At 38.7% G+C, this 8,140-nt stretch overlaps 1 pseudogene; it reads left to right on the plus strand.

Annotated features, from left to right (window-relative positions):
* The first annotated feature begins 6,496 nt into the window (after positions 1 to 6,496).
* On the plus strand, positions 6,497 to 7,161 carry LOC107145356 (annotated as a pseudogene).
* The last annotated feature ends 979 nt before the right edge of the window (positions 7,162 to 8,140 follow it).

An 8,140-nucleotide genomic window follows, 5' to 3' on the forward strand; every position in this document is an offset into this window, starting at 1 on the left:
GCTAACCTACCTAGCACCAGCAGACCTTCCCAAACCCAGCTCTCACCATGTTTCCCTTAAAAGTGATACAGACAGAGAAGAGCCCAGAATCCAGAAAACGTGTCGCCCACTCTTGAGATGGCCCACATCCTCCCTTGCATGTGTGTTCTTTGCTTTCCTACATAAATCTCTGTGCCTCTACTGACAGAAACTGAAATTCTTTTCTGTCATGTTTTTCAGGGACCCTACTGATCCTGAGTTGTGTTTCCTCTCTCTGAGAACCCTCTTCTGGAGATATCTCTTCTCTTATGACAAATCATAGCAAGTAAGAAGTTAAGGGCCCTGGGAATTTGCTGATTCAGTGACTCCTCAACAGTTTCATCCTTTATGCTGTTTATCCTTGGACAGTGAGAGAGTTTCTTGGCATTAATGATATACCTGGTTTTGTTGTTGGTGGTGGTGGTTTGTTTGAAGCCCATAAGACTGTTCAAGAGTTAGTGAGTGAAAGGGTAGAGGAAAGCACATACCACTTAATAGCTAACAAGCTATGAGTTAAGGACCAGGAATGCATTTGCCCTTTGTCCCTGTGGTGACTCCTGACTGTCATTCTCTGCTCAGAGTTTTGACTCCCTTAATCTTATAAGGTGCTACTTTTCATGAAGGTCTCTGAAAAGATTTTCTAGCTCCTCAGGCCAGCTCTGGCAGTTTTTCTTTTCTTTTCTTTTTTTTTTTTTTCTAATTTACATGCTTCGTGTTAGTTGATACATAGAACCAAAGACTAAGGAGGTATACTACAAAGGTCATCAGATGTTCTAGGTTCTACAAATCTAATAAAGAAGGATTTGTAGTTAACATCTTAACCATCCTGGTGGGGCTTCTCTTCAGCAAATGGATCAGGGAGGGGCAGAAAGGCAAAGGAAGGGAAATAGAACAACCCCACAGGAGTGGCCGGTTGACATACTGCAGTATGTAAAGAATCAGGCTCATGCAGCAAGTATTAGACTAATTTCATCTCTCCCTTCTGATACCAGCAATTCATCCTGCCTCCTTCCTCCCACTGTCTTTTCTGTCACTCAGTTCCTTCCTCCTTCAAGTTCCGCTCTGTTTGCTGCTCACCTCGCCAGTCCATATTGTACAGCAGTCTTCCTCATTATAAAGTGATTTTTCTCCGCATACTGTTGAGCCTGTTTCTATGGTGATACCAGAGAAAATCTGTGCAGAGATGTTACAGCCAGAAGTCTTCAATTTGAGAGCTCATTAAAGCTGGTTGAGGTGAAGGACTGGCGGAGATTCTCAAAGTGCTTAGCGGAGGTCAAAACTTTGTAGCATAGTTGAGTTGGTGGGACACCCAAAGAACTCTTTAGTGTCATCGTGGTTACCTGGATGTCATTGTGATTGCCTGGCACAAGCACAAAACTTTCCATGCCCTTCTTACATCAACTTGATATATTCACGGTATTTTTCATGTACAGCCTCAGATAGTTGGTCTGAGACAACTTTTTAGACAACTTTTTAAACTACTTTGTTGAGGAAGCTCAGTACTGATTATATGGTGGCTACAGAATGATAAAGGATTGCTGGAGAGTTTTCTCTGTATAAAAAAGAAAAACAAATATCTTTTTGTGTAAAGGGTAAACAAACAATAGGGAAGGGGAAGTTCTGCAGAATAATTAATAAAATTGGTTCTGCAAAATCTAATATCCTCTTCTTTTGTCACATGCACCCAAAAGCATTATAGTTTTCAAAAAGATAATATCATATCTCTCATACAAATATAAAATAAATAGGCATCAAACTTTTATTTGATTCATTGATTAACAGGGGAACAAATAAAATGTTGCAATCAATTCAAAGAGCATTTGAGAAGGTAGGCATTTATAGGAAATATTAGAGTAAGGTTGCTGTGTTAGACACACAACTTGTTAATGTCCAACAAGAAAATAAACCCTGACCTTTGGGATCATCTGTTCTATTGGACAGAAGAAATTACTTGTATCTCTAACAATCAAAAACAGCACATTGACCTCTAGCCAGAGACAAGAGAAAATCCAATGCAAGACTGCACTGAAATGCCCTGTTGTCTCTTCTACCTATTTCCACATTTCCAATAATTTTTCTGACATAGAGTAAAAGCAATTTTGTAATGGAGGAGGAGGACACTAATTCTCTGGAAATAAGGGAATCAGGAAGAAGAGATCGTCAGAAAGGGTTCTGGGAGCTGCAGGGAGCAGGCTGTGCTCTGCTCTGAGTTCCTCTGGGTTGTATTAGCACCGCAGCTTTCAGGCTGTGCCTGGCCCTGAGCCATCCATTTGATAAGAAAGTGGTCTGTGAGGGGAAAGGGAAAAAAAAAAAAAAACAAGGGAGAGAAATGAACTACAGTAGATAGTAGATAGTAGAGGGGGTAGAGAGAGAAGAGGGGAGGGGAGGGGAGGGGGGCTAGTAGAGGATAGGAAAGGCAGCAGAATACAACAGACACTAGTATGGCAGTATGTAAAAACGTGGATGTGTAACCGATGTGATTCTGCAATCTGTATACGGGGTAAAAATGGGAGATCATAACCCACTTGAATCAAATGTATGAAATATGATATGTCAAGAGATATGTAATGTTTTGAACAACTAATAATTAAAAAAAAAGTAGGCACAATGATAGCTCTTAATTACACTCAGCAGAAAATAGATGGAAAGTGAAACCAATCTTATTTGCACGTTGTTTCAAATACAACATTATTAAATATATAGCATTATTTTTTGAGTTCATATTCATGATAAAAGCTTGAATCCTCAACCCTGGGGACCAAACAAGGCTTTTTATCTTGTGGAAGATAGATTTAGAACTTTTGTAAGTCTACATAAATATAATTCAGGTTTTATATAATGGAAAAATATTATTGATAAAATAAGCATTGCCAAATAATTTTCATACTACTTTTCCATGTATTTCATTGCATTACTTAATAAACCATAAGTCTATTATACCACAAAAAAAAAAGAAAGAAAAAGAAAGTGGTCTCCCCCCACCCCACTCCATTTTGAGTGCAAGTGCTACGGCAGTATGACTAGGTATATTGTCTGGGCAAACAGATAACCACTGGATGTTGAACATACAGGAAGGACTTATCAAAAAGAAGAATCCCCAGTTGCTCAGTGGAATCATAAGGCACAAACTGATAAATGGATTAATCATGATAATGAAAAGTTATCACCTGTGAACTTATCAGTTAAGTCACAGGCCCATGGACTAGAGGCATATCAAACCCCTATCAGGAAAACCAGGCCCATGAGCTTATTTGACACACTAGACCAATGAATGCTGTAACTCCCTCACCTGAAATTCATAAAGGAAGATGCACCTAAGATAGTGGTGGTATGGTGGCACGACCTGTCTTATCAGACCACTTGCTGTATGCCTCCTGAGATGACAGGTGACAAGCTCCAGACTCTCCCTGGGGCTTCAGCTCAGCTCAGTCTCTTGGAGAAACTGCACCTTCCCTGAACAGCTCTGTGTCCTAAATAATTTCCCTGCAACAAGTTCCTTCTTGGGTTAGAACCTCATCTGACTTCCTGCTGTGACTTTTTTACATCCCTATCAGCTCTCTCCCTTTGCTTTCACTTCTGACTCTAATTAAACCTGTGGCCACTGTTAACCCTTTCTTAGCCATTCTGTTACCTATACATCATTGTGGAAAGTGTGATATATGACTTGAATGTTAAAAGTATTACTAATTAACTTTGGGATAGAATAAAAGAACTTGTGATTGCCCTGCTCATGGCTACCAAGTGAACCATGAGAACTGGATGAATTAAAGCTGATGAAGTTGATGTAGCTTTTGAGTTTATTGTTATTCAATAAATTCTGACATTGTAGAAAAACACAAACACGTTGGGTGTATGTTATTAACAGAGCTAACTCATGACAGGAGCCCATACATCTTTCCTCTTGACTCAGGAAGGGAAATGACTCTGCCAAAAGATTTCTAAACCAGGAGTGAGCTAATGCTTGCAGCGCTACCCCCTTGATCAAAGGGAGCAAAGGAATATAGGCACTAAGATGAAGAATCCATTAGTGAGCATCCCTGTTCTCCCAGTCGATAGCAGGAAAATAATTGCATGAAACATCTGCTCTAGGCAAGGATCCCACAGTGAACAGCAGAGGCATAAACAAAACAAAAAAAAAAAAATAGCATGAAAATTATCTTGGGCTGTTGGCATGGCTGTACAAGCTCTCTGAGATATATGGGACCACATGTGGTAGATTAATTTTGCCACTAGAGGTATCAAAGGAACAGACAAGAAAGATAATATCTGATAGGTCAAGAACCCCAAGGAGGTGAGAAGGGATGCCTAGCTAGGAACCTCCAAAGATTGTGGTGAGATGGACAGGGAAGTGGAAGAACATCTGTCTCAGTTCATTCTTGCTAGTACACAAAATACCTTAGTCTGGGCAATTTATAAGCAACAGAAATTATTCTCTCATGGTTCTTGTGTCTGAGAAATACAAGATTGGGTTTCTGGCAAATGGGAAAAATAGTAAAAGCTCTCTCAGCTTCCAAGATAGCACCTAATTACTGTAGCCTAAACAAACAAACAAACAAAAAATAGCATGAAAATGATCTTGGGCTGTTGGCATGGCTGTACAAGCTCTCTGAGATATGGGACCACATGTGGTAGATTAATTGCTCTGGGTTAATTTTGCCACTAGAGGCATCGATCATTTCACCTCCAAACATTCCTGCATTAATACAGGAGCTTTGGGAGGACACCTCATATTCAAATCATAATATGTTCTAATCATGTCTAAAGGCCCCCACCTTCTAATACTGTTGCATTAGGTACTAAGGTTCAAAATGAATTTTGGAGGGACACAAATATTGAAAGTATAGCAACAGTTTGAACTGATGAGAGGGAATGAGGAAAGAGTAAAATTCCTCACAGTCAGATTCATAGGCAATGTATGATTATAAATGATTATTTCTGCCCCCACTATGAAAACAGAAGTTATGGTAGTAAAGGTGCAAGCTTGAGAAGAGAGGTGTTATTAGATGAATTGTATCTTCCACTTCCACTCCACCCCCATTCATACATTTAAGTCCTAACCCCTACTACCTCTGTATGATTGAGGTGGTTTATTTGTTTGATTTGGTGGCAGGGAATCTAGGGGTACTTAACCACTGAGCCACATCCTTAGCCCTTTTTATGTTTTATTTTGAGACAGGGTCTTATGAGTTGTTTAGGGCCTCACTAAGTTGTTAAAGCTGGCTTTCAACTCAAGATCCTCCTGCCTCAGCTTCCTGAGCAGCTGGGGTTACAAGTATGCACCACTGTACTCGGCATGACTGAGGTTCTTAAGAGAAGAGGGGATTAGGACACAGACACACATGGAGGGAAGACTATGTGAAAATAAGGGGATAAAATGGTCACTTATAAGCCAAGGAGAGAGTCTTCAGAATAAATAAACCCTGACAAAACATTAATCATGAACATCCATCTGCCAGAACTGAGAAAATAAATTTATGTTATTTAAGCCCCCAGTCTAATGCACATCGTTATGGTAACTTTAGCAAAGTAGTTCAGTTGGTGAAGGTTTAAATATGTGCTGAGGGAAAAGGGAGATGATCTTGAGCAGAATAATGTACAAAGATTACTAGATAATACTAAAAGTGAGTATTATATTGGAAGCTATAAGTTTTTAGTGATTTTCTCCAATCTATTCTCAATTCTGCCTAGAAAATACCAGACATGTAAGAGGAGTGCCAAATATGCGTGAATGAATGAATGGACAAATGTATGAATGAATGAAGTTTGGGGGCAAGAACATCAGAAAAATAAAAATATCCTCTAGCACCCAGCTGAAAATAATTTATTTGTGATGTTAGCTAAAATCTGTTAGATTTGTGAGCTTTGCATGGGATTTCCTCAGTCTGAGAATGTAAGCAGGAGAATCACTGAGCCAGAAAGAGATGGCAGATTTGTTTAATATATATATATAAAGAGATTTGTTTAATATATATATATATATATATATATATATATATATATATATATAGAGAGAGAGAGAGAGAGAGAGAGAGAGAGAGAATCTTTTGTGTGAATATCCATGAATAAGACTGATGAGGTGCATGGTCCTATGGAACCTACATTTGAGGGGATTTGATTTAAAATTAAAATGAACACATCAGGTATAGTGTCACATGCCTGTAATCCTAGCTACTTGAGTGGCTGAGGCAAGAAGATCACAAGTTCAAAGCCAGTCTGGACACCTTAGTGAGACCCTGTCTCAAAATAAAATAAAAAGGACTTTGAAAGTGACTGGCGTGGGAGGAACATTTACATAAGGTGGTCAAGAGAGATGTCTCCAAAGAGCTATAATTCTCTCTGAGAACTAGATAAGGGGTGGTGGGTTATATGCTATGGAGTGTGTTCCAGGCAAAGAGAAAACACATGTGAAAAGATTCTGTAAGAGTGGACCTGGTACCTCTTTTGTGAAGTGGCAGCTGAGGAGACTCCGGCGCTCACCATGGCCAACGAAAAGCCCAAGGAGGGAGTCAGGCCTGAAAACAATGATCATATTAACTTGAAGGTGGCGGGGCAGGATGGTTCTGTGGTGCAGTTTAAGATTAAGAGGCATACAGTAAACTAATGAAAGCATATTGTGAACGACAGGGTTTTTCGATGAGGCAGATCAGATTCCAATTTGACCGGCAGCCAATTAATGAAACAGACACACCTGCACAGTTGGAAATGGAGGATGAAGATACAATTGATGTGTTCCAGCAGCAGACAGGAGGTGTCTACTAAAAAGGGAACCTGATACTTTACTCCAGAACTCTGTTCTTACAGACCAAGAATACATTCTCAATTAGAAAACTGCAATTTGGTTCCACCACATCCTGACTACTACAGTATAGTTTTCTTTATTCTTTCATTTTCCCCTTCCCCATTCCTTTATTGTACATAAAGTAACTGGTGTATGTGCACAAGCATATTGCATTTTTTTAAAACTAAATGGCCAATGATATGTTTTGATTGACATCAAATGGAGATGGGATGGGGAAAAATACTGGTTCTGTGAAAATATCCCCTTTCTCCATTAGTGTCATGCTCATTCAGTTCTTATCTTTATATTCCAGTAAGTTATTTTGCTCTCACTGTTTTAACAAAAAACAAAAACAACAACAAAAACCTGAACAACATAAAAATCCTTGCATACCTTGTTCGATTGGAGAATTTTAATGTTTTTCATTTATCATTGTAAAACCAAGGACAATTTTATAACTTTTTTGTACGTAGCTGTTACATGTAGGGCAATCTGTCTTTAAGTAGGGGTAAATTACTCTTAAAAAAGATTCCTAGATAGTTTTCCCTTCAAGTCAAGCGTCTTGTTATTTAAATAAACTTCTTGTTTAAAAAAAAAAAAAAGAGGCCCTTGTGAGTGGAACTTAGTAAATGAGGGAAATGTGGTAGGAGATAAAATCAGAAGGAAGCAGCAACTGGAGTATGTAAGACTAGAGAGGTGAGGGAATCTAGGATGAACTATTGTGGCAGAGATTGGCAACTTCACTAAAACTTATTTTTATTTTCTTCCTGGGCATATGGATAGTATATATTTCTCAGCCTTCCTAGAAGTTAGATACAGCCTGGAATTTTGACAGGTGAAAAATATAGTCACTTAAATGAAAACATCAACAGAAATTAGACACTGCATAAGATCAGAGAATTTTAAGAGACAGCAAAACAATAAACTCAAAATGAAACACAGAGAGAAAAAAGCTGAGGGAAATTACAGAACTTCAGCAACCTGTGATATCATATGAAGTGGTGTAGTTGGAGTTCCAGGAGAGAGGAAGAAAGCAAAGAATGAAAAAATAACTTAATTGGTAAAGGTTGAAATTTTATAAATTCGAAGAAACTATAAAACTCGTACAACCTGAGAAAATCAACCTCAAGAAGAATAAACACATGCGGGAAACTCAAGACACATCAAAATCAAATTGTTAAAAATCAGTGACACAGAAAATTACATCTTAAAATCAGGCATAGAGATGGGAAGGTGAAAGCGAGGAAGACACATTACAGACAAAGATAAGAACTATCCAGACTTCTCAAGTTACACAAGCCAGAAGGAAATCACATCACCTCTCTTAAAGTATTGGGGCGGGGG

Source organism: Marmota marmota, unplaced genomic scaffold, assembly GCF_001458135.2.
Source record: "Marmota marmota marmota unplaced genomic scaffold, marMar, whole genome shotgun sequence".
Classification (NCBI taxonomy): domain Eukaryota; kingdom Metazoa; phylum Chordata; class Mammalia; order Rodentia; family Sciuridae; genus Marmota; species Marmota marmota.